Source organism: Ursus maritimus, unplaced genomic scaffold, assembly GCF_017311325.1.
Source record: "Ursus maritimus isolate PB19 unplaced genomic scaffold, ASM1731132v1 scaffold_26, whole genome shotgun sequence".
Classification (NCBI taxonomy): Eukaryota; Metazoa; Chordata; class Mammalia; order Carnivora; family Ursidae; genus Ursus; species Ursus maritimus.
This window is the reverse complement of record NW_024425119.1, coordinates 32,845,907-32,872,595: the sequence shown is the minus strand read 5'-3', so window position 1 is coordinate 32,872,595 and position 26,689 is coordinate 32,845,907. Positions and strand designations below refer to the sequence as shown.

Below are 26,689 nucleotides of genomic sequence, written 5' to 3'. Positions count from 1 at the left end.
TGAACAAGGGTTGTGGAATGTTAGTTGTCCAAATTCTGAGTCTGTTTGTGTCTGACCCAAGATAACTAGGTATGAAAAGTGCATCCTGGTAGAGCCAACCGAGATTCTTTGGGAACCTTGATACTTAGATCAAAGCAGAGCAAAATATGATAAACCAAACAGATTGCGATATGCTTTCCTTCTCATATCTCTTCATAAATATGGACTCTTGAATTTAAACAGTGAATGCTCAGTTGTTAATGAGAACTACAGAGAGCAGAGCTCTCCCCGGTCACAAAACAGCAGTGTGCTCCATCACCTGGCAAAGCAGAGGTCCAGATGGGGTCTTCCCCAGGTTCTAGGTGGGGAGCATTAGCGAGGGGCAGCAAGAAGCTGCTATGCCGGCACACGTGGCTGTCAAGAAAGACGGTTTACAGGAAGACCTGCACTGCCTCTCCACACCTGCAGCATGAATCCCTGAGACCCATGCGTTCCTGTTGCAGAGCTTAGCCCACTGATACTAAACGGTTCCAGAGCAATCTGAAATCCAGTGAACACATCCTCCTCCAGAAGTGTGGATTCTCTCAATTTCGGGTTAAGGACAAAGGAGCCATGTGGTGGTTTAGAGGCACAGGCTTTGAAGTCCGTTTGTCAGGATCTGAGCTCCAGCAACACCACTTTCTAGCTATGTGTCTTTGGCAAATTTGAGTAACGTTACTTTATTGTTGCCCCAGTTTAATAAAATGGGGATACTGGGTTTTTTTTTTTCAAAGACTTCATTTATCTATGTGACAGAGAGACAGCCAGCGAGAGAGGGAACACAGCAGGGGAGAGGGAGAGGAAGAAGCAGGCTCCCAGCGGAGGAGCCCGATGTGGGACTCGATCCAGGAACGCCGGGATCACGCCCTGAGCCGAAGGCAGACGCTTAACCACTGTGCTACCCAGGCACCCCTAAAATGGGGATATTGTTAATAGCACTTACTTCTCAAAGGGTTACTGTAATGATTAAATGGGTGAATCAATGTAAAGCATTTGAGACAGTAACGGCTCACAGTAAGTTCTCAATAGCTATTTCACTATTGTGGTAGTGATGGTTATTGTTGTTATTATTAGTATTATTTCATGTGCTTCAGATCAAGGAGTTAGACAAACTTTCCTTCCTGGTTCTCCCCTACCCCAATTTCCACTTCCAGACCACTTCTTTATCTGCCTCTTGCAAAGCTTGCTGTTCTGCCCTCACTACCTCTTCGGAGTTATTGTTCCTCATTTCCTGGTCATTTCCCTTGATTCACAAATGATTTTAGCTCTAGACTCTGTCTTCCTCATTGTACAAAGTATAGCCAGTCTTGACAACTTCATCGTCAATTGGGATAATCCTTCCAATCCTTCCAAAACCAATCCTCTGATTTTTGAACTCCTTATCTCAGACAATCCTGTCCAACACGTCAAGCACCCTTTCTCCTGGTCACAGACATGACTTCATCATCATGAGAATCTGCACCCTCTCCAAATCTGAAATGCAAACATTCCACCCTGGGTTCTCGGTTTCCTTTCCTCTTCTTACTTATTCAAACAGTATTCTTCTCAGAACATTAGATCCTTAGGGCATTGGACCCGCTGAGTTTTCATCTTCCCTCACCTTCCTCCTGTCTTCACTTCTTCCACAACTTACAAGCAAAAGTCCGTTATTGTAATCACAGCTTCAATCAACTACATTCTTTCTCTCTTCCTCCATTGTACTCTTCTTGCAAAACTCAAATTCCAGATGAGCACAACCATCCGGTTTCTTACTGTGCATTCCTGAGCAGTTGAATGTAGCTGGAGAAAATTATACAACCAGGCATACTGTTTTTACTTCAACTTAATCACCTTATGTCTCAAATGGGCTCTTAACACAACTTGGCAATTTTTCCATGTTTCTCCATTAAGCTCAGTTCCCAACATCTGAGATGACTGTTTCATATATTATCCTCTCCTGTCCTACCTGAACTCTTTGACTCACTGCTAATTGTCCCACCTCATATTTTACCGTGAAAACGGACATCACCAGATGTCGAGTTCCTTACGGCCTGATCTACAAACTTAACTTATGTAACCACAGATCTTCTCTTTTTCCCTCCTTTTGTATTTAAGAAATGTAAATATCATAACTTCACAAGTGCTTAGATTCCATTTCAACTTCTTTCAAGCTCTTTACTCCCATTTCTAATTTAGATCCAACAGTTTCGGCCCTTCAAGTCCACAAACATTTGGGGGAGGGGGTTTGATTGTTTCTGGGTTTGTGTGGTCACTGACATATTTGTATATAAGCATGTTCATTTGTAAATGGCCTGATTGTGCTACTGAAGTAGAGGAAATGATTGAGAACACTGAAGACTCCCTAAAACAAAATAAATGAAATAGAGTCCAAACATACCTGCTGCTTCTCTGCTTTTCACAACATCTCAGTTCAAGTTCTCAAAGTTTAAATATCTCCTATATCTCACTGTGATTGGTTCTCTGCCCTGATTATACTTCTCAAAGCAGTTGGGATAATTTGCACTTTATGATGTTAACTGGTCTTTCCCAAACCCTGTTTTTCAGAGATGTTGAGCTTAAATTCACTTTAGCAATGGTGTTTTTGTTTTTGTTTTGTCTCAGTTGGGATGGAAGCAAATAGCTACATTAAAACTTCACAATGTATTATGATTTAAAGCTGGATACTGAAAACTTTTTGATGATATAAGCAAAATGCAGTAACAAAAATATTTGGGGGGCTGATTTCTTGAAAGATTCTTGCAATAAATATATACCAAGTCATGTGGATGCAGAACAAAACACTTCCTTTTCAGAAATACAAAAGAGACTTATTCTGACTTTGAGAAATGTAAGAAAAGAATTTATTATAAATTATTTTGGGCTGCTGCATGGTGCTACTTTGCATGTATTTCTTTCATACCCACAATGACCAGAATAGTTCTTGGCTTTTATTATCCTAATAATAAGAATACTAACTAAAATTTACAAAAGCTCACTCCAGCATATTTAGCAATGTGCTAAGAGTTTACATGCATTTAAACTCTTTTAATTCTCTCATCAAACTTATAAAATAGGTACTAGGGCAAACAACAGGAAATTGTCTGCTTTAAAAAAAGCTGTATTTGACCTATAGACATGCAATTTTATATGATTTAACCTAATTTTAATATCCCCATTTTACAGATAAGGATTCTAAGGCACAGAAAGGTAAAGTTGATTACACAAGGTCATACCCAGTTCTGTATGGTTCAAGAACAGAAAAATTTAAAATGCAGATTAGTATCTCAGTAACACTTGAAACGTCAAGATAACTTTCTTTCTTATAATGAGGAAGTTTGATCAATGATAACTCTTGAGTTCTGCAACATTGGGTTATCAATGGTTCAATTCATTCAGATTTTATCAGATAATTCTTTGTACTCTGTCATCCTGAGTAACACTCATTATGCTAACTTAGAAGCATGGAGGGGAAAATGGTTCTTTAAACAACAGATAATAATTCTAAATTATTCATTGTTGCTGAAAATCACATAACAAAGGATTTTTAAATGGTCTAGCTTATCTCCTGAGAAAACCTGAAAAATCACATTATATGTCTGTATACCATAATCCAAGTTCTGGCTCCCAGGCAAAGACTGGCGCATTGCTATCAGGGGAAAATCAGGCATAAGGGAGTACAGAGGAGGATTTGGGGTTCATTTTCAGGAGTCAGGTCTAAGCAACTCGAGCAAAAACACTGTTTGACTTGAGTGATGGTTTAATCCACTAAAGTATTTTCTTTGCACAATGGTTTTATATGTTTTATTTTCTCATAAGTTTAATGGGGTTGGATTTGTATAAGCAGTGCCAGATGAAACAGCATTTAAGTACTTAAAGAAACAAAAAGGAATTTAATCAGCAATTAAGAATCTCATTTTGCCTGTTCTTAATAGTCATTATTTTAGCATTATTCTATGATTATCTTAAAGAAAAAAAGTGCACTTTAACACTACATGACTATACACACACCAAAAATGACAATAGATATATTCATTGTTGTGAACAGTATGCTGAACTGACTTTTAAAAACACGATTAGGGGATTGATTAAAAGTGACTGAGATGGCTGAATTAACTAAGCGGAAGAAAAAAAATTCACTAGCTCCCATGGGATTTGTAAACACATGCTCTTACAAATATATGCTCTTTGATGAACTTTCCTTTTTTAAAAGCATGATGTGGAGAAACTTCTTAGTGTATTAGCATACATAAAGTATGAGCACAGAATGTATAGTTATTAAAGTTGGCTTTAGCCATGGAAGAACACATTGAAAACCCATTCCTCTATTAAATACAGTCCCAATTACTTTGAGAGAATGAGTATGTAGGCAAACTGCAGGAAAACTAGGATTGCTCTAAGGGAGGTTCCCATCTCCGATGCCTCCCTAATGAATGAACATCAATCCAAACGACCAAATAGCTGGCAGATGACGCCGTCAAGAATATGAATACACAAGTAACATAAATTTACTTAGAGAAGAACTTTGAAGCTGAAACGGAGGTAAGGAGCAAGTCTGATATCAAAAAGGAAAAAATAATAATCTCAACTTCATCAAGTAGGTTCCGTTCTGTTTCACTCAGTCCATATTTGCTCAAAGTATAAAACCCGTTTGCAGACTCCGTAAAAGTGGCTCCTTAGAGAACTGTTGATAACACTGTAAGTCTTCACCTTCTGGCAAAATAAGGTAACAAATCAGAAAAGCCTCACTTCTGGTCACAAAATAAAATCCACTTGGCTTTGCCTAAATGCTCTCCATGATGGTTTCCTGTCTTTCTTGGTCTCATAAGACTAATCAGATTTGTCTTCTTGGAGTCCTCAGATACCTTTTACTCTACCCTAAAAAGAATACTCTTACATGGAAATAGTTAAGTCTATCAACGAAAGCAGCACCATTCTCTATGCTGGTAAACTCTCAGGAACAACTGGGGCACACCTTTTTAGAGAACATCAAGGCAGGTATAAGCAGAACTTTGACAACTCACGTTTTAAACAAAGTTGAACTTTTTTATAACAAACCCACCAAACGGTGGTTCTGTATTTTTAGGTGTGTATATATTTTTAGGTATACATATGTACTTAATATCAGGTATAAGAGGTATAATTATATATATATGTGTGTGTATATATATATATACACATACATATGAAGTTTTTTTCTGCACACATTTCAGCTAGTACACAGACATCAAATATCAAGGAACAGAAAACAATCTTACTGTGCATTTTGTATAACATTAATGGTTCTGATAAAATACTTGAAACAATCATATTTATCACTGGAATTAGATTTTGCTTTTAGATTTATTTTCCACTGCTCTTTTTAAATGCATAGCTAATACAGTTGGATAAACCTTCTTCCTGTCCTCTGAATCATATTAAATGCTGTTTGAATTCATAATCATATTTGCCAGATTCTTTTCATATTTGACTCATTTAGTACAGTTTTGTTAATATCAACCATGCCCTAGATTAGACCAAAAATAACACACATATGATTTCAGTAAACTTAAACAAAGACATCTGAATACAAAACTATGTATGAAGTGGATATGTGAGGTATCCCATATATGTATATTCAGGCTGTATACTCTCTCTCACACACACACACACACCCAACATAGAACAGTGTAACATTTTTTATACCCTAGCTACATACCATATGCTTTTCATTTTCAAAGATGATATCACTGAGAGGTAGTCATTGCTGAAGTGATTCTGAGCTCTGTACCCACAAGGAGCTAAAAGAAATAGTAGCCATTTCAACTTTAAGCCCCTAGCCTTATCCACTGGTTCAGGATGTGCTGAGAACTCACAGGCTTTTCACTGTTTAGCCTTCTCCTTCACAAACTGCACAAAGGTTTTATTCAAATTGAAGAGGCCTCTCAGTTTGATTGATGTTCACAGCCACGACCATTTTCCCAAAATTAAAGCCGAAGAAATGAACTAGCACACGGTAACAGTGATAAGAGTTGCCCTTTAAATTTCAACAGATGTGCTACAGTTCAGGTGTCTCAGGTACAAAGGGAAAAGATTTAGCAAAGACGAAACATCAAAAGTGCAGAGAGGGGCCTAGGCTTTAGCATCACGGATTCATTGCACAAGGAATGTCCCTTAAGGAACAAGCCTGCAGGAGGTTATATGCAAGTTTTCTGCCAATCACTACTAGCTGAAGAAAAGAAAGGGACGCTAGGAATAGAAATCTGAAAATGGCCTGCACGATGCAAGAGCAATGCTGTACCTACCATCCCAATTTAGGAAAGTGGAATATGTACTAAAATTGGAAAGAAAAACTAACTAGGATATGTACTAAAATTGGAAAGAAATAAAAAGCCTTTTCTTTAATGGGAGAAAAGCAGGGGAAATAAGAGTATAGTGGGGCTGTACCTTCAAGAGAAACAGAAATTGCAAATGACCATATTTCCTTGGAGAGGAACTGACTGAAAAGGTAGGGATAGAAATAACTCAATTCAGAACTCAGGACCAAATAATACATCATTCAGTCTTGACTCTTTTCATTTTTCTGATTATATTCAGAACTTAATTAAAGCTTTTTGTTCATGTACTTTACCAGTATCTGAATATCCTAAGTTGTATAGTATATAAAGCCATTCCTTTTAGCAAATGATTATTTTACTATCTTCCTTTAAAAATTTCAAGTAGAGTCTGGTTTTGCGAGGAGGAATTCTTTGCATTGTCATTTTACAACTCTAAACAAGGAGGTATATTGCTGTATCTGGTGCAACTGGTTAGGGGTGTTTTGGTTTCATGGAGGCAAATGCACTGAGTAAAAGATAATTACATCACCATTACACTTGGCCCTAATCACAGGTACTTGGTTCTCAGGGAGCTTTCTGGTCCCCTGGCCCTTGCTGTCCATAGGATGTGTTGATCCCAAACCTTTTACTTGCTTTTGATCCTTTGTTGCTCAAATCTTCAAGCTTGACTTGGTGATGCCTATTGCCTGGCATCTACACAGAACAGTCTTTTTTTTTTTTTTCCAAGTTGAGAGATTTTTTTGTTTTATTTTGTTTTGTTTTAAAAAAGGCTGGTTGAAGAGAGATTTCATCACCATCACCATGCAAAATCATTCTTCTCGGACACTTGCATTGTATTCCTATGATAGGAATTTAAATCAAGATTCAACGGACCAAAATGAAAAAATTTCTATGTAGACACAGGCATTCAAACGGTAAACTAAAAGACTGCCATGCAGCGCAGCCCACATCCAGGTGAAGGAGACCTAGAACAGCTCTCCAGAATTACACAAGGAATGCCATTTCACAAGTGCAGCCAAGGCGGTCCATGTTTTTCCCTGAATGTGACCCTGAGTCAGCTCACCAACCAAGACCTGGGAATTCTGAGGCAGGCACGAGCATGTGCTCTGTGTGCACATATATTAGAATAACACATGCTGATAAATCTGCTAAAATTTGACTTCTTTACTCACTGGTCATTTTTCTTAACATTACTCAAACTCATCAGTGTTTATGAAATCACTGGGGGAACAAGCCATGTGTGACTGACTGATACACAAACTAGGGAGTTGTGGGGCAGGGGTCCCTCCGTCTGGTGTTGCCCATAAAATGAGGGTCATAATCTACATAGAACAGTATTTTTTTTTTCAGGTTGAAGGATGTTTCAAATTAATGGCTGTGAGTTGTAGTTATAAGGGAAATTCAGTGGATCATCACCAGTACATGAGATTGAGTAGACTAGATAGAAAATATCAAAGTCCATCAGCTATGGTAATGGAAAATACAGTTAGGTAAACTGTGTGTGTATGTGTTGTCCAAATGTATTACTGCTGGTCTTGGTCAAAAATCTTTGAAAATCACTACTCATTGAACACTTATCCATGAAACTAAAAAGTCAAAACATACAAAATGGAATTATCCTAGAAAGCTTTTTAAATTTATTTGATAAAATAATTACTATACTCAATTTATTTAAGGCACATACACCTTAAGCCTGCTCATTTCTTATCATAGTCTCTGTCCCATATGAGGAATAACATTGGCTAGAATGTCTTTTTTTGGATCACTTTGACTTTTTTTATTCACAATATCTAAATAAAAATAACACGAACTGAGACGGCTCAATGATTAAACTCTCTTGCAAATGGTCTTTGGCAGAAACTATAACTTGTGGGTCTTGAATACTGCTCAACAACTAAGTTTAGCTGATTCTCTCCAAGAGGCCTCTATCTCCTCTGGCTTGGCCTGGCAGTCAACCTCTTCCCTGCTGACAGGAGTTTGTCAAGCCGAGTTACCAAATCCTGGTCCTCTCCTCCTTACAATCCATCTCATCTAATTGCTTCAGAAACTCATTGTTACAATGTTTTTAAAATCAGTTCTTATAGTGTTTCTAAGAATTCAGTTAAAGAAAATAATATGCATGGAGATATTGTAATTGTAATCATTGATGCATACAAACTAATTTTGGTTTATTCTATTTTCAGAAAAATCTTCAAACTACATCAAGCTAAACACATTGGTACAAACAACTCATACAGAAATGTTTATTTCTAACAAGGTTTTCTAATTTTTTTAAAGTAAAGATTCAAATGCCACTGAATTATCATATAATGATATGGCATACAGATAAGGCCCCAAGCATTGGAATATTTATTTTTAAGATTACTATAGAGAAACAAAAGTAATAATCATGCTAAAATATTTGAAATATTATTTTGCAAATATTGACAAAGTACATTTATAAATATCTCCATAGCTGGTCATCACTTTAAAGACAGATCTGCTCTACTACGTTAACTTATAAAATAGATACACTAAAGGTGAGTTTCTAGACCAGTGCTGTTCCACAAAAATATGAGCCCAGTTGAGAGCCACATATATCATCTCAAATGTTAAATACTTGAGTTTCCACATTAAACAAAGTAAAGAGGAACAAGTGGAATTAATTCTAAGAAATATTTAACTCCAAATATTCTCATATCAACATGAAATGAATATAAAAATTAATAAGGTATTTTTATACTAAGTCTTTGAGATCGAGCAAATCTCAATTCAAATCTGTACTATTTTAATTAGTCGTATCATCATATGTATGTAGCTAGTGGCTACTATTGGAAAGCACAGATCAGGAAGGTAACTATTTGGATTTATAGGAAAATTTACCATAAAGTTCCTTTAAGCTGGTTGGGAGATGCATCTATGTAAGCTGGTAAATGTGTTATAGTAATCTGTGTTTACAATGGGAAAATCATAGCATCCTTCTAGGGTCACAAGACAAAAAGTGCAGTTAATGGATGGATGACATGTTTTCTGATTAAAATGTGTTCTTCATATATTTGTAAAATTTCTACTCTTTCATAATGCTTCACAAAAAACATTGGAATATCCAGCTATTCCAATAGCTCAATAAGATGAACAACTACTGATTAAAATAGTAACCTCTTTCCTGAATTTAAAATATGGCCTAATTTTCAGAAACTTGTTTTGCATATAAATTTGCATAGATTTTTAAATAAAATATATCTATGAAGTGAGATATAAATAGTATAATAATTAAAGAAACATTTAAGAACTTACTGATACTAGCAAACTACCATGCAGAGGAATGAAAGAAGGAAAAATTAGATAATTTTTATTTAGGCACAACTTTTACTCAAACAATCTTACTAGGTTATAGTATATTGTGACATCACACTAAAAACATTAGCTGTAATAAAAAAGTCCTTTTCTCAAATATTACTGAAGGTGTAGTCTTATAACTAAATGCTTCAAGAAAGTTCAATTACAAGGATATGAATGTCCAAAATAGCTAAATACACAGAATTCAAAAGAAATAAACCTTAGTTGTTTTTTTTGCAAAGAGTTACATAACTAAATTTTTGGACAATGTCTTTATAACATACATTCTGTCTGAGATTAGTGTTATACTAACCCAGGTTAACTTGTCACTTCGTGTGTTATCTTTAAAATTAAAAAAAATTAAGATAAATCACATCTCTATGAGATATTTTTGTAGCCAGAATTATTACCAAAATGAAACTAATTTATATCACTATAAAAATGTGAAGATAGTGTTTACATATTTTATGACTTATTACTAGAAAAGAGAAATTTGAATGTTTAAACTATAGCATTTGTTACTGTATTAATGACATACTTTTTGGATAATAAATAATTTTATGACTGATTTAAAAATATATTATCATTTCAACTTGTATGAAAATTTATCATATTTTTCTTATTCTACAGCATGGCTCTGATTATTTCTTGCTTTTATTTGCCTGAACAATACAATAAGGAAACCTATCTCTTCATCTGGCAAAAAATATTACTTTTTCATCTTCTGTTTACCTTAGGAGCATTCAATTTCAATAGCTTCATTACTTTTAGACTTTATTCTATTTTATTGTTCCTTTATCACATGCATTTTAAAATGCCTATCAAACTCAACTAAAGGTCTTATGTAAATTTCAAGAATGGGCTCAATATTTTCATATAATACTAAGAAGCTAAAATATTTTTATTTTAAAAATTGACTTTGATCTTTCATTCCAATAACAATGAGGAATTATTTTATTTAGATATTTCCTTTAAGTCATACTCTATCCATAGAAGATTGTTCCAACACAGTCCTCCCATCAATTTAAAGCTGCAACTGCAATACAAATCTTGGGGGTAGAGTGCTTTATCCTTCCGGGCTTAAAAGAAATGCAATATTTTGATAAGATCCAGAAAGTCCGAAATAAAAGTAATGCAACCACTAATCTAGCCACCTTCATCACCAGTCAGACAGAGTGGAATGGGGAAACACATTTCTTTACCAGATTGGCCTTATTTGCCCTCTGCGATGTTTTTCAGTATGCTAGCAAAGCAATAGAGAACTGTTTTCAAGATTCATAAAAATATAAAAAGAAAATGATAAGACTTGGGATTCCTTCAAATAAAGATGTTTCTAATGATTTTAATAGTCAAACTTTTCAAAATTAATTTTTATGCAACATTTCATAACTGCATTCATTGTATAGGATGGGCTTCAGCTATACATTTTGGAGTTTATTGCTAGTATGAGTCTAAAAGTGCCCAAGAGGCAATCTTCAATGTCTAGGCACAAAAAGTTTTGGTAAATGACAGCACTGGTGGACTAGCCCCTGAGGTGTGCTATGAAGAACTAGTTTTAAATATATAAATTCAGACACTCTTGCAGGATGAAGAGGCATTTCAGCCAAATCCACACGTAAGAAGGTAAAATTCTAAGTTTTCCAACCAGCAATCCCATTATATTTACTCAAATTAGGAAATTATAATAATGCTAAAATATTCTCGGTGATAAGATCTCTGTTAAATTGAAGATTAATGTCTCCTTTATACATGTGATCACTGTCTTGTTCTATAATTATCTTCTAAGAAAATATGAGTCTATTTATGTATATTACAGTGATGAAAACAGATTAGCTTCCATTCGAAGAACCAAAACTAAAACCAGCAAATGGGCAAAGAAAGCAAAGGAGTAGGTGCTATCAGTTAGGTGAATATACAGATTACTAAGTAGTGAATCTGACTTGAATTTCTAGGAATTAAAGCATAGGAGATCTGGATTAGGTAGCTTTCATTTTGCCATAAGAAAGCATATAAAATCTGTCTACAGAAACAAACTGTTTCCTGGAAATAATGTCACAAAAGAGATTTTTTATGTAAGTCTGTGTGTAAAGAACAATAAGTCTGGACAATATTTTAAATTACAGTATTAACACTAGACCCAGAGATATTGTTATAATGATTCTATGGTTAGAAGCAGAAAATACACCATTAAATCATAACTCAGGGAAGGCGTTTCAGTGCTCCTGAGGTGAGGTGGCCCAGGCACATGGCTTTCTGATGATTGACCTAATTTAGTAAGAGAGCAGATGGAAAATTCAAACACTGGAGGGCAATTTATTGTTTATCTGCATAGTCCAGCACTTGTGACATAAACAGCAAACACTTTATTTTTATAAAAGTGCAAATGAGGGTTTTCATCTGTTGTGTTTAGCTCATATTGGATTTTCCAGTATGTAAGAAAAATTTAAGAAACACACACTGAAAAGTGAAGAAAATTTTTTTATACTTAGGTGATTTGGGGGTATGATTATTGAAACTTGCAGAAGTTCTACTATGTATTAATTTTTTATTATAGAAGTGATATATGTTTATTATAGAAGTGTTAGAAAATGCAAACAAGAAAATTAAAAATTACATATATACATATCACAGATAACCACTGTTAATTTTTTATGAGATCTTGACACTTCTGTAGTTATATGATTATTTATTCTAATGAACTAAACTCACATAACCTAATGAATTTGTATTCACAGATTCATTCAAAGGGAGAGATGAGATTCCTCCTTTGTGTTTTCACTTCCTACTTAATGAAATTTTCACATGTTCAATCTCTAAAAACTATGCCAAGTCAACTATCTCATTGTTGACATCTGCTTGTCTCTGTCTCTGATTGCAGGCCAGCCTGAGGTCCGCTAGAAATACGCGTTGCTCCCTTCTGACCATGTTCCCAATTATTAGTTGCTATAAGGAAATCAACGTGTGATCAGGAGACACTCAAGGTGACGCAAAGGGTGTTTTGGCCTAACTGATATCCTCCATTCCCACAACATCCTGGAGAACAGAGCTTTTCTTAATATTGAAGCTAAAAAAACTGATACCACACCTGAGTTCTCAGCAACAAGAAATCCAACATTTATAGACAGATGGACCGAGAAAACGGACTCTAGTGAGTCAGCACACATCGTGCGAGATGAAATGACAGCGTAGTGGCAGCACTGTATCTGATTTTGCTCCATTGACACAGCTAAGGAAACTGGTAGCAGGCCCCAGGTCTGGGGGTCCCGCGGCTTCTGAATTTCCTTTGAGCCGCAGACAGCGTGAGGGGGTACAGCAAGACCACCCGCGAGCACCTGGCACTCAGCCAAGGCCCTGGTGCTGAAAGGATGTTCTGTCTACCTCAGCCCCCAAGCGGGACGGTGCCGAAGATGGCTAACAGCAGGCCCCAGGACAGCAGCTGCACAACAAGCGAGAGCGGCGGCTGCGAGCCCAGGAGGCAGACGAAATGCCTAAGGAAGAGCAGGAGCACGGTCTAAAGCCATGTTGCACAGCCAACAGGAGGGGCCAACCCAAGACAAGCATTTCGACATGGAGAGGCTCCTTTTTGCAAAAAAGAGCACGGCAACCATAAGATTAAAAAGCAGGGCACAGACTAATCTATTTCTGCAAATGCACTGCAGGGTTGCAGGTGAGCTGAATGAGTTGTTTCTACCTTTATGCATATTTAATAATGAAAGTCAGCCTCAGTTTCTGTCTCTGAATGAACAAATGTGTCCTGAGAAAAAAGAACAGAAATGTAAACTCTAGCTAACTGTGGAACTGATGGGCTGGTTATTCATGGAGGGGGACATGTTGGGATCATGGGTGATTTTCTCTTTGGGTGTTGGGAGCATGGGTGAATTTTTTTTTCTGTCATTTTCCTTTATTATTATTTTTTTTAAGTAGGCTTCATGCCCAGAGTGGAGCCCCATGTGGGGCTTGGTCTCAATATCCTGAGATCATGACCTGAGCTGAAACCAAGAGTCAGTGGCTTAATTGACTGAGCCAGCCAGGTGCCCCTCCCATTTTTTCATAATAAGCTTGTGTCCTTCCTAATCACGAAAATAATTGTTAAATGTTTTGATTTTTAAATGTAATGTTTATTATAACTTGAAAAGGATTTTTGATTGAGTAATCATGGTGAAAGCATACTAAATAGAAGTATATATGGGTTATCACACAAACCAGTCTATAGGAAAAACAATGAAGGGGCACCTGGCTGGCTCAGTCAAATATTCGACTCTTGATTCCTGCTCATGTCATGACCTCCTGGTTGGGATAGAGCCCTGTGTCAGGCTCTGAGTTCAGTGGGGAATCTGCTTGAGATTCTTTCTCTGTCTCTCTCTGCCCCTACGCTCTGTGCGCACTCTCTCTCTCAAATAAAATTTTTTTTTTTAAAAGAAGGAAAGACAATAAAGAAAAATACATGAAACTCCAGCTTATTTTGATTGTCCTTTGAAAACTATCCCCATACCCAAATCTAGGTAATAATAAGCCATCCAAGCAACAGTTTTCCTATAGTTATATTAACTTTTTTGATTGTTTAATGTTTTATCCAACAAATATTTATTTGGTGAGCAATTTCATGAAAAATGCTTATGTGAATATGCCACTTATTATTTTAAGGGACAGGGCAAAGAGAAGGGCAAAGGGTTATACTTGGTTCCTCGGGGAACATCAACATTACCTGGAGAGTTTTTCAGCCCATAAACCTACAGGAACATCTTACACCCAACTGCTACTCTCTTTTTCCAGATTTAGATAAATGAGTGGTTGAAAATGGTGAACATGGTTGAAAATCTGATAGTGAGCCATTGTTCCTAGTGTTAACGTGTTTGATTCTCTTAGTGTGTGCAATCAAAGAGCAGAGAGGCATTAGCCCAGACCCTATAGATAACTGTTTAAAAGGGTCACACTGAAAACACTAGAGAAACATTTATTGGCCAACTAGGGACAACAGTATAAATCTCACAGGTTTTTTGTTTGTTCTGCTCTGCTTTGCTTTTGCTTCTCAAAGGAAAATCTCCTCTCCCCCTACTCCCACCCTAAAAAAATGAAGAAACGATATTGGGTATTAGATAATTAAAATTTTCCACCATATTAAGATGGTCACTGCTTCTGCTTTGGCTCTTGTATGTTGGAGAAGGAGGGCACCCAGTTAAGAAAGACTGAGGAGAGTTAGTGAGATGGAACCCAGTGCTTCTGGCAAATGAATGAAACTTCATGAATGACTGAAGGTACAAGAATTTAAAATGACACTACCAAACTCGAATCCCTGAGTGCCATGAGGAATAAGATTTCGATCTCTTTTATAGGAACCAACCAGATTAAATTGTTTAAAAGTACTAACAACTTAAATAAAGGTAGAGTATTAGAGATCTTATGAGCCAAACAAATATAGGTACTCTTGTGACTGAATCACTTTCATTGATGTCCCATAGGTGGAATACTCTTGAAATTGATATTTGAATTACTTTCATAAGTTAAAATGAATATTAATTACACATAGTCTCTCTCTCTAGGGAATTTACTGTCTTGGACTACAGTTTCTATTTTCTACCTTTTCTCTCCAGTAATCACACCAGCCTCCAGAAGTTCTCATTAGAAATGTTTCCTAGATTATTTCTGCGTGGTGACTACTATGTATACAATAAAAGCACCATTCAAACTATTAAGAAGGAAGAAGCAGACTCTCTTACTTATTGCTACCTTCTTTTAATTTTAATGCACATTTCAGTCTTACCTCATATTACTTATTTATATTTAATGGTCTTCTAAACCAGAGGGGTCAATAAATGAAAAATAGAAACAATGTAATAATGGATTACAAACACTAGGCATGAATACTGGAAGAAAGAGAAAGCATCCAAACCTGAGTAAACAGCTTATGAAAAAGGAAATGGGTTACAGCTCTACCTATTTTAGAGCTCCAAGAAAGAAAATACATTATTTTGAAACTCATTTCTGAAGGATTTGCCTCTCTCCCTGGACACCTCACCCTACCTCACTTCATAAGTCACATGCTGTCTAGACCAGATTCAAGGTTCACTGTGAAAAGATTACATTCACAGGGTCACTGGGAGTGAAGGTGGGGGTAGGAGCTTTCAGACTGGAGAATGGAGCTTTGATTTATGTTGGGTTGCAAATTTAAGTTCTGACCAGGACTTTTCTACCTTTCCAATCCAAAAAGCAAGAATGACAACAAAAGAAAAACAACTTTCAATGCAATATAAATGAGTACAATAACTTAGCATGAGGGCGGGCTACCTAAATAGTACTTTATATGGTTCCAGAATAATCACTGTGTTTTTACAACTCTTATGTAGTACAGTAGTAAATCCTATCACCAGATGAGCCCTGATTTTCCCAGTGCTACAAACTTATTCACATCAAAATTTCATTTATAATTTATTAAGTGAAGAATAGCACAAGAATCAGAGTTCTTTATTAATTAAAATTAAATATCAAATGATAATGATAAATAATATTGAAATCTTTATGTTTAGGTCATTGTTTATATTTTACTTCAAACAAAGGGGTTATAATATTCATTTGCTCTCATACCTTTCATATACATCTTCATTTAATTCAAAGGTCGGATGCCAGTGGTGTGGATCAAATATAATAAACAAGAGTAGAAAAAAAATCAAATGTCATTTGGCTTTTTCACTATCATGATAGTGACAGTAGAAAGAAGAAGCTAAGCTGAATTTTATATACTGGTCGGCAGAAGAGGTTTTCATTATTATGAAGTAGGCATGCACGCAAACAAGGACACGTGAAGTTCGTAAAATGTCACTTGACAATGAAATATATGCTCACTCTTTTCCTGTAGGTTTGGCTTCATATGCTTTCAGAGTGAAAATATAGATAATGTAACAGAGTGGAGCTCAGAAAGGAGGGCAAAACTGCATGCAGACGAATTCTCCTGAACGCTCAGGAGTCCAGCCTTGGTTTGGCATACACCACTGAACACCAAACCCATGAGAGCACGGAGAGTCACGATTTCTCCCACGTGACCTTTGCCTGCATGAGCCACCATTCTTAATGACTTAAAGTTAGTTTTAATTTTTTTTCATGTAATATCTAAACCCTAAAATCTCCCAAGAAGTATTTTATTCTTTTCCAGAAGACTTAAGCTGGACCACTACTGCAGGAAACTTAGATAAAATGTGAAAGAAAACACAAACACACACACATACACACATACACACACACACACACATGCAATGAGGAGTCTGGATGTCTCAATATCAGAAGAATCTGAATGGAGAAAATATAAACAAAAATAATCTTACTCAAGAAAAAGAAAATCAACTAACGTAAGGATAAACTAACAAGACCTTTACGAAACATAGCTTCACAGCCACACAAACTTTCTAGTCTTCCCCCAAATGTCCCACATTCTTTCGGAAGTTGAAATCTTTTTTCATGTATGGAATGTCCTCTTCCTTCTTTCTACTTGGAATATTCCCATTCAACATTCAAGACTTAGTTAAAATGTTGCTTCTCGGGTGAAAGAAAGCCCTTCACTATTCAAGAATAATCACTTCCTTGACTATGTTACCACACCATTTTCTGCATCCTTAAATTGTACTATTTATGCTGTCTGGTAATTTGTATCATGATTTTCCTGATTCCAAGGCCTCTAAAGTGTGGGAAACAGATGCTGATTTCTGGGACAAGAAGCAACAAGTGGCCTCAGAGTATTTTTTCTAATAAATAGGGACAAACAGAGAGTAAAACAGAAGGAGCCTTTTCAGCATAAAGAACAGAATGAGCAAAGGTCCAGGCAGAGTCAAAAACCCACTCAGGTCTTGCCAATAGTAAAACATCCCTGGAGATAAGAAGGACTTATGAGCAAGACTGACTCAGGAGTTGGAATGTTGTCTCAGGTAGCAAGGACTCTTTAATTTGAGCAAGGCAAACACCAAAGCACATTTGCATTTTATAATGATCGTTCTGGGGGGTCATAGAGATGGACACTGGAGTTGGGAAGTAGAATTTTGAAACTTTTGTAACAGATGAAGGCTGCTGATGGGGTGAATTAAAACAGGAGCACGGTGGGAATGATGAAGAAAGGACAGACTTAAAGGTTCAGAAGTCAGCATTGAATAGGAGATGGGAGATAACAGGCATTTAAGGATTGGGATCTTTAACCAATAGGATGATTTTTGTATTTCTGATCTGGAGGGGAGGGTGAATGGTCTGGTCCACCTAAATGAATAACACAGGAGGAAGGAAAAGTCTGAAATGTAAGTTTCATCTTCAATACCCTGAATTTATTTTGCCTATGGAACATCCACTTGGAGACGGCGAATGGGCAGCCAGGATTTCTGGGTCTACCACGAAGGAAAGCAGTATGGCTTGGCAATAATGGACATAGGAGTCACCAGTCTGTAGAGGCTGTGGGACTAACATTGTCCAAGAGGAGAATATAGAGAGGAAGAAAAGAAGGCCACATGCTTGTCCTGAAGGCATAGAGTACGCGCAGGCAGGCAACATATTTAGAGGCAGCCAGATGAATATGCTACAAGAGCTGGATATGTTAAAAGAATAAACCCAACCTTCGCCAAGTTCAGTGGAATGATTTTGGAAGTTCTTTTTTTGCTACCGAGAAATGTAAAATGTGCATGTTCTTTTCCATAAAAGCATTTGGCATAAGGGGAACACTGCCTATAGATATGAAACTACTCAGAAAGAGTTTTAAAAAGCAAATTAATGATCATATTCATGAAGACACTTTGAACAAATGAAATGCACTGTACAAATGTATTTAAAGTAATCCTATTTACATTTTTAGTATCTGGACGTGGCAGAAAAAGAACCCTAACACTGATCCAGGGAAATCTGATTTCAGCATCAAGAGCAACCCATGCTTTTCTTCTCACTTAGCTGACTCGTGGCCACAAAAAGCGTGATGCCAAATCAGTGGCAGTGAATGTTTTCTTTAAAATAAAAACTGCCCTTTTTCTCAAATAAAGTATTTCAAAACTATGTTTAAAAGAACTTGCAATAACTTTTTATAAAGCTAAATATTCCTTTGTAATGAACATAATCATTTTCTAAGAGATTTTCTTTTAAATTCCACTCCTTTTCCTTCTGAATCTTTGCCAAGTGAGCAGACTTGTATGCTTAGTACAGATTTGTTTCCATAGACATTAATATCCCATATAACAAGTAAAACAAATTAGGGAATGATTCAACCATAATCTTATATCTGAATGTTGGTTGTACACAATTCCAGGGGAACACTGAATTCTGACATTTTATGAGGACACCTTGTTTTCTAGAAGATGAAGCAGTAAACTGGAAAGTCAATCCTTAAAGTACTAAAGGCTTAACGTATCATTCTAATATAGTGATACCTAATATTTCAGTCTTCATATGCTTGAAGAAGTAGTTCTCAACCCAAGGTACACATCAGAATCATCACGTGGGCCTTTAAAATTACAGGCCCACCTGACCTTACTGAAGCCAGACAGAGTTTCTTATAACCTGAAAATTCCAGCACACGATACTGCCCTGCCATCTATGCTGAACAAGCATAATGTCCTGTGTGTTGCTAATTACCTTTCGTAGGTAAGAATATAATTTCCCCCACATAACAAGGGTCTTGCCTTTTTTTGTTGTTTTTTAAATCCCTCCTTGCCTGTAGCATAGTACATCAGACTTAGTATACATATATGTCGACTGGTGTGATTTTCCACAGATTCACTGAAACCAAATTAAGCTATACAACGATGGGGTGCTCGAGTGTTAGATTTTGAGTAAAATCATAGAGCATCCTAAATTGTTGACAAGGATATTCAAACTGTTCAATGCTTTCATCTATTTTTGATGATTCAGTGCAATAAGAAATTGTGCAGATTTATGAGAAAGATTTTTTATAGTTGTTATGTGTGCTGAAGTAAATATATTATTAGTGGGATGCCTCATTTACACTCCAGATCAGAGGAAGTTGGTAACAGAACAGTCATATGCTCATGAGATTCAACATTAGATCTGTATATTTCCCCTAATCCTGTACGAACTTTACTAACATGCAAAAAACCCTTTTATGTTTGTTAGAATCCTTTGCCCTAAATGAAAATGGTTTCCAAGGTAAAGTTACTAAAGAAAGTGACAGAATACTTGTAAGACTTTGTCTCATGAATAAAATATTAAAACGTGGTAGTGTTTTAGAAATAGGATACAGTGCAAAAAACGGTAGCCTCTGCTTTTTCATAAAGCTTTCCTTTTATCTTAAGAAATATTTTGTCCTTCATCCTCAAGAGCAACAATTGACACTGATTACTTAGCAACCGTATAAAGCCTGGCATGGTCAAGCTGTGATAATGGGACCATCAATGCAGTTATAATGTACTTAGGTCCTGAGGACGGTGGTTGCGAATGTAACTATGATCCAAGCTAAATCCTCTTTGCGAGTCTGGAAGGGTCAAGAGCAACTAAATAGAGCTCTTTAATACGGCAAGTCACAAAGTGAGGAAAAGGAGGCTGAGGTTAAGAGCATGACATGATCTTTAAAAAATTCTAGATACTGTTAACATGGAAAGCCCATCACTTTATTATTTTTAATCCATAGGTAGACATTTATGATATTCAAGTTTTAATAATACATCCAATACACACACATACACATTTATATGAAAATTCTTTAGAGTCTCTTGAATGGTGGAAAGAGCTTACTTTTTCTTCACCTAATTTCTTCATCTACTCCATCTTCAACAATGTTGAATATTGTCATTCTTTTCCATTTTTGTTGGCTTGATAACTAATAATTTGCATTTACTTGATCATTAGTATGAGATATTTTTTAAAAATATGTTTACCATTATTCACCAATACCTGATCTAGCCTTGGCTCATTTTTCAATGGGATTGTTTAACTTTTCATTCTTTCTTTGTATCAACTTTTTCCATATTAGGGATATTAACCTTATATTTTACTCATAATGCAAATATTTATTTTCAATTATAATATATATATATTTCCTTTCAATTATATTTTTAACTTTAATTTTGCTTACAGTTACTTTTTTTTCATTTTCAAGTTTTAAGTTGAGTTTCTTGTGGTGCTTAAGGAGGACTTCTCTACTCAAAGACATAAAACATCCTATCCTATATTTTCTTCTAGTACTTGGATAGTATTGTTATTAAGAAAAGTGTCACATTTAAATTTAGATGTTTAATCTGTCTGGAATTTATTTTTATGTACAATTTTAAACAAAAAATCTTTTTTTCCCAAATTGAAATATGAACATAAAATACCTTGAAATACTTCATGAGAACCCTACCCATGGGTGTGATAAGTCACACTCTGTATAACAGCATTTTTAGGAAGAAAATAATGAATAGTGTTCTTTATTCCCAGGATATTGGGTGAACTATAAAAAGGGAGAGAATATGAATCTAATTTCACTAGGTAAACTCTCTTTGAAAATAGTTTCTAGAATATTTGTCACTTAAATATTCAAATATAAGCACATGCTCTTCTCAGAACACCACCAACCACCCTAAAGCTTTTAAAATCACATATGAATCTGATCTATTATTGCATTATTTGTGATTTGATGTTGTCTAAGCCTCCGCTTTCCCCCATTTATAAAGACAAATTGACAATATGGGATTCATTTCTTGTTCTTGAGTTGGAATTTAAGATTGCCTCAGGATTTCATCTTTGATATTGCGTCCTGAGATTTCTTGTTTCTGACATTATAATCTAATTCACAAATGATTGATTGTTTTGAACTGTTAGTGCTAAAGGTAAGCATTTTCCCTTGCACATATAAATACTATGATACACAAAAATGAGAATTACAAATCTTCAAATCTCAGGTTCCTCATCTGACACTTGATATCCTAATGCTGAGAATGAAAGTTCACGGGAAAGGGCCCAACATAGGGTTTGGCTCATAGCAGTCAGACAATAAATATTAATGTCTTACTATTTCCATCTCTGAAAGCACATACATTATACACAGATCAGGAATATTTTTAAATTCTAGCTTAAAGAAAGGTAAACAAAATCATGATTTTAGCATTAAAAAGAATTTGGGAATATGGCCAATTTTTAAGTAGACAATTCCTTTTAAGAAATGTCCTTAAGAATTGCTACAGTCTCAATGTTTTTGTGCCCTCCATATTCAAAAGCTAAAATCCTAACTCCCAACGTGACTACAAGTGAGGCATTTTGGAGGCAATTCGGTCATGATTATTATTTTATTTTAATTTTATTAGTGTAACTACAAATTGACCAATGATATTGTCATATGTAACCAGGAGAGAATCTGTAAGATCTTATGGAAAGGCTGTTGCGGAAGAAATGTGACATAAAGGACAATATGTGTGTGTTCCCAGACTGTGTGAGGTAGCTATGGTACAATACAGTTGTTTGGATTATTTTTTAAGATTTTATTTATTTATTTGAGATAGAGAGCATTGGGGGGGCAGAGGAAGAGGAAGAGAGAGCTCTCAAGTGGACTCCCAGCCAAGTGCCAAGCACAGAGCATGACGCAGGTCTCAATCTCACAACCCTGAGATCATTACCTGAGTTGAAATCAAGAGTTGGATGCTTAAATGACTGAGCCACTCAAGCGCCCACAATATAGTTGCTTTTTAATATGTCCCCCACCCCATCCAAGTCCCTGCCTTGGGTAAGAATCTCATCATGTTTTGCTTTAACTATGGCTTGTTAGCTGTTCCCATTACATAACAGCTAACAACAGTGCCTCCTGTATGTCAAGAACTGTTCTAGTGCTTTAACTTACTTATGTTCCCAAATGCTCCAAAACTTTCTTACTGTTTCTGGTTTATTAATGGCATCTTTCCAGATTTCCAATGATGCAGTGAGTTTTTGTGTGTGCCTGTAATTTCAATAGGATTTTCGTAGGAAGGAGAAGAGAGAAACTTGCTGGCTTTTCTCAGCCACGTGAACAGGATGTGAAACACCCAAGTGATCTTTTTATTTTATTTACTTATTTTTTAAAGATTTTATTTATTTATTTGACAGAGAGAGAGAGACAGCCAGCGAGAGAGGGAACACAGACAGGGAGAGTGGGAGAGGAAGAAGCAGGTTCCCAGGGGAGGAGCCTGATGTGGGGCTCGATCCCAGAACGCTGGGATCACGCCCTGAGGCGAAGGCAGATGCTTAATGACTGAGCCACCCAGGTGCCCCCCAAGTGATCTTTTTAAGATGCAAAACTCATCATGGCAAACCTCTACTGATTCCACAAAAAAGTTTAGGCTCCCAGTTTATAATATGGTCCCAACACATCTCAAGCCCTCCCCTCCTAAGTTTTCTGCAGACCCTAAAACTGGCCATGTAGTTTCACTGCCCATTTGTCTTTCAGTATCTGGTTTTTGCTTCTCCATTTTTCCACCTGTGGTCACATTCTCATACTGCCAGGTTTAACTGTGAGGGGAGTTCCTGAAGCTTCTTCTACCTGCTCCCAGCCAAAGCTGAAGACAGCCTCTTTTGTGCCGTCACTGGGTGTTGGACATTCTGTTGTTGTGCTCACTACCCTCTGCTGAGATTATCTGTTCACTTGTACCTCTTACTCTTACCTATTAGTCATTGACGTGACTCAGAGAAGGGACCATGTCCTATTCATTTTTCTATCTTGAGCATTTAGCACACTATCTCTAAAGCATGCATTCCCAGTGGGGTAAATAGCACCTTCAAGGTGGCAAAACTTGGTTCCTGGAAAGGGATGAAAAAAAATCTTAGCAATTGCAATGGTTTGTGTCCCTCCAAAGAGCTACAGTACAAAACAGAAATACAGAATATCTGAGGTATCAGAATTTCCTAGGCAGAGGGCAATTAGTGAAAAGAAAAAGCCCAAAAAGGATCCTTAGGTGGAATGATCATTTAAAAAGTTTAGAAACATTGCTTCAAAGTAAGCATCTAATGTTTGTTTTTTTTAATATCTAATAAATAGTTTGAGCAAAAGAAGGAATGAATTAATTCAAATTCTAGTTTTGACACTTATTATCTAGGCAACTCTGAATAAGTCATTTAACTTCTCTTGATGTAATACCTGTCATGCAAGGCTGGTGAGGTATTAAACATTTCATGTATTGGAAAACATTTTGTAAACTCAAAAATAAGGTACATAGCATACTCTCCCTTGCTTCAGGACTATGCCATCAGAATTTCTTTCCCCATCTTCTTGACTCACCAAGTCCCTAAGATGGAACTTATCCCTTTTGCTGAAGTATGTTCTGATCTTTTAAGGGAAATTTGCTCTTTTGTAAATCTCTCTACTCTCACGTCTTTATATGTCTGTGGTCCTTACCCAGAGCATAAGAATTTTGAGTACTGAGTTTGGGTCCCATCCATCATCAGGTGCCAAAAAGAGAGAATGTGAATGTGGGCACTTGCACATCTGTGGTAATAGAGCCTCCCAAGTCTTCTGTCACTTCCACAGAGAATGACAATAAAGATCTGCCACCTAACTTACCCAGAACTCTGAGTTTCCTATGAGCTAATCTGGAAAAGCAAAAGCACACCCTCCAACAAAGCCTGCTTTTGATGTATGTGCAGGACCCTAGATGCATGTCCCAGCTCCAAAATCATCTTTTAAATCAAATGTTTAAATGTTGTCAGGATTAGATCATCAAGTAAGCAGGATGATAACAAATTTGACATGGTTCCTCTAACATTTAAATAAATAATAATATATTGAGTGATTAGCCAATCACATCTTACTGAAACCTAATTGAATGTGAGACTTCCAGAGGAAACAGGTGGGTTCTTCACTATTTTTATTTATAAGCAGCGTTTTTATAACTGGATGTATGTACCCATTGCCTTCTGTAAAGCCGTAAAAATTTTGAAATACAGGAAGCCTAGAGGCAGGAGACGCACGTATGGCCATGATCAAATCATAGGCCAGCAGAAAAACCCCCTTCGGCACGTAGCACAGAGGACTCTGGGGAGTGTTCTCTAAAACACTCCTTTGTAATTATGCCGTCTCATATTTTGCCAAGGGCATGGTCTGACTGGTGGTTTTACTGATTTACTGGCCAACACTGACAACATTATGAAAATAGAAGTCTTGGAGCAATAATTGTACCTGCCATGGAGGTCTCCCTGAAGACCATCTTTATCCTGCCATGAGTTCATGTGATTCCAGTGGATAATTCCTCGATCATAAGTATCATGGCTCACTGACTCTCTGTACTAAGGCCAATGTCAGGGACTAAAGGCTTGTAGCTTTCATATTTTCAATAAACAAAATTATCTACATACTGTACTGATCCACATAAATAAGCAAAGGCCTATAATTAAATCAGCTCAGACCTAAAATGGCATCCTCTTGAGAGTAAAATTTATAAGATATTCTAAATATGTGATTTATCCTTTAGGTTACACACGAAGGTTCACTTGGATCAGCTGCACCCAATCTCATCCATTATGGATAGAGGTGGGGGGTAAAATGAACAACTGATAAACTAAGAGTTATAAAAAATTAGAGACTGAAAATATTTCTGCAAGGCTGCATTATCTCACTGAATAAACAACTTTTAACTTCATAAAGGAACTTTTCCCAAAACCCATTGTGCAAAAGTTGGCAGGAGTGAAATAGTAACTTCCTTTTGGGATTATAAATCTGATCCTATAAAAACTCATTAGGTACAGGATAATTTAACTGTAAGAGGTGTGTAGAGATGACGTAGTTCTTAATAGCATCCTCACACCTTTAATTCTTACATCTCTTTTTAAAAAAAAAAAAAAAACTACATACAAATCACCCTCAAAATATCATTAGTGTCAGACTTCGAAAACCGGGGTATGTACCCTGTCCCTTGGGTGTACATTGGTGAACAAAAGGCACAAGAAACCACAAAATAAATATTGAGTATCTTTTGGAGTAAACATTTTACTTTAAAATGTGGTGAGTGTGAAGGTCTTATTTTAACAGTATCTTTCTTATCATTTCTGCCTCTCTTTTTTCCCCTCTTTGAAATCAAACACATAGCCAAACATCCCCAATACCCTCCTGGGTGTACAAGTTTGGGAGTTATTTTCCCAGCATCATCTATAAGCTAATAACTGTCAAAGGACAGAGATGATATCAAAAATAAGGTCAACATTTAGAATTGGAAACAAAAATAATCTATACTGATAAGAAATTCCTCTTACAGATAATTCAATACTTTAAAAATAACAACAACCCCTTTCACCTTGGCAGCTTTCCTGCAGATAAACAGAAGCCATAACACAGAACTCGTGTTTTGATAACCTTGATCTCTTGAGTCCACTGTCATTTCAAGTTCTGGGTCTAGAAAGACATATTTATTTTCCCTGAAGCTTCCAATAAAACACGAGAGGTCTTAGAAGATATAATAGCTCTGAAGCAGCACAAAGTTACACTGCAAAACTACGTGAAGTTTTCATAATGATCTCTGTGCTCAGCTGACCAGTATGGGGAAAGCCCTCGGGATGTTTGACAAATATCTTATGGATATAATAGGGAAGGGAGAACTCTTGAGGTTTTTATTTCCTTAATGTACACATATCCTGGGGCCAAATGAATATCTTTATTAGAGGCCATTTCTCAAAGAAGAGATAATGATCACAAGGGAAAAAATAAAACCTACATATTATGAAATATTTCTAATATATGTTTGTTTTAATTGGGGGCATTTCTGGGTGTGCCAGGCAGCTTACTGAACCATTTCACATAAAAATATAGAGACACACACACACACACACACACACACACACACACACACACAGGCGCACACACATACACATATCTTTGAATGGAATTGTTAAAGCTTTTTTAATCCTTACTTTTGACTACCTGCACTTGAAACATTATCAAACTGTGATTCAGGAAAACTGTATGTTAATTCTAGCACTAAATTTATTCGGCTTTGTGATTTTGGCATATCATTTATGGCTACCGTATCTCAGGTTTTTTTTTTTTTAAACAAATGTGCATGATTATAAATTTTATTTCAAAAGGTCTTAAGAAGGTAAAAGAAAATATATATCAAAACAGTAGTTAAAAGAGCCATGCAAAAGCAATGTAG

General features: G+C 36.3%; 1 protein-coding gene across 1 annotated transcript in view; it reads right to left on the bottom strand.

Moving 5' to 3' along the window:
• Window positions 1-26,689, bottom strand: part of PDZRN4 (PDZ domain containing ring finger 4) — a 339,731-nt gene that overhangs the window by 208,344 nt on the left and 104,698 nt on the right. The gene's annotated exons all lie outside the window — the stretch shown is intronic.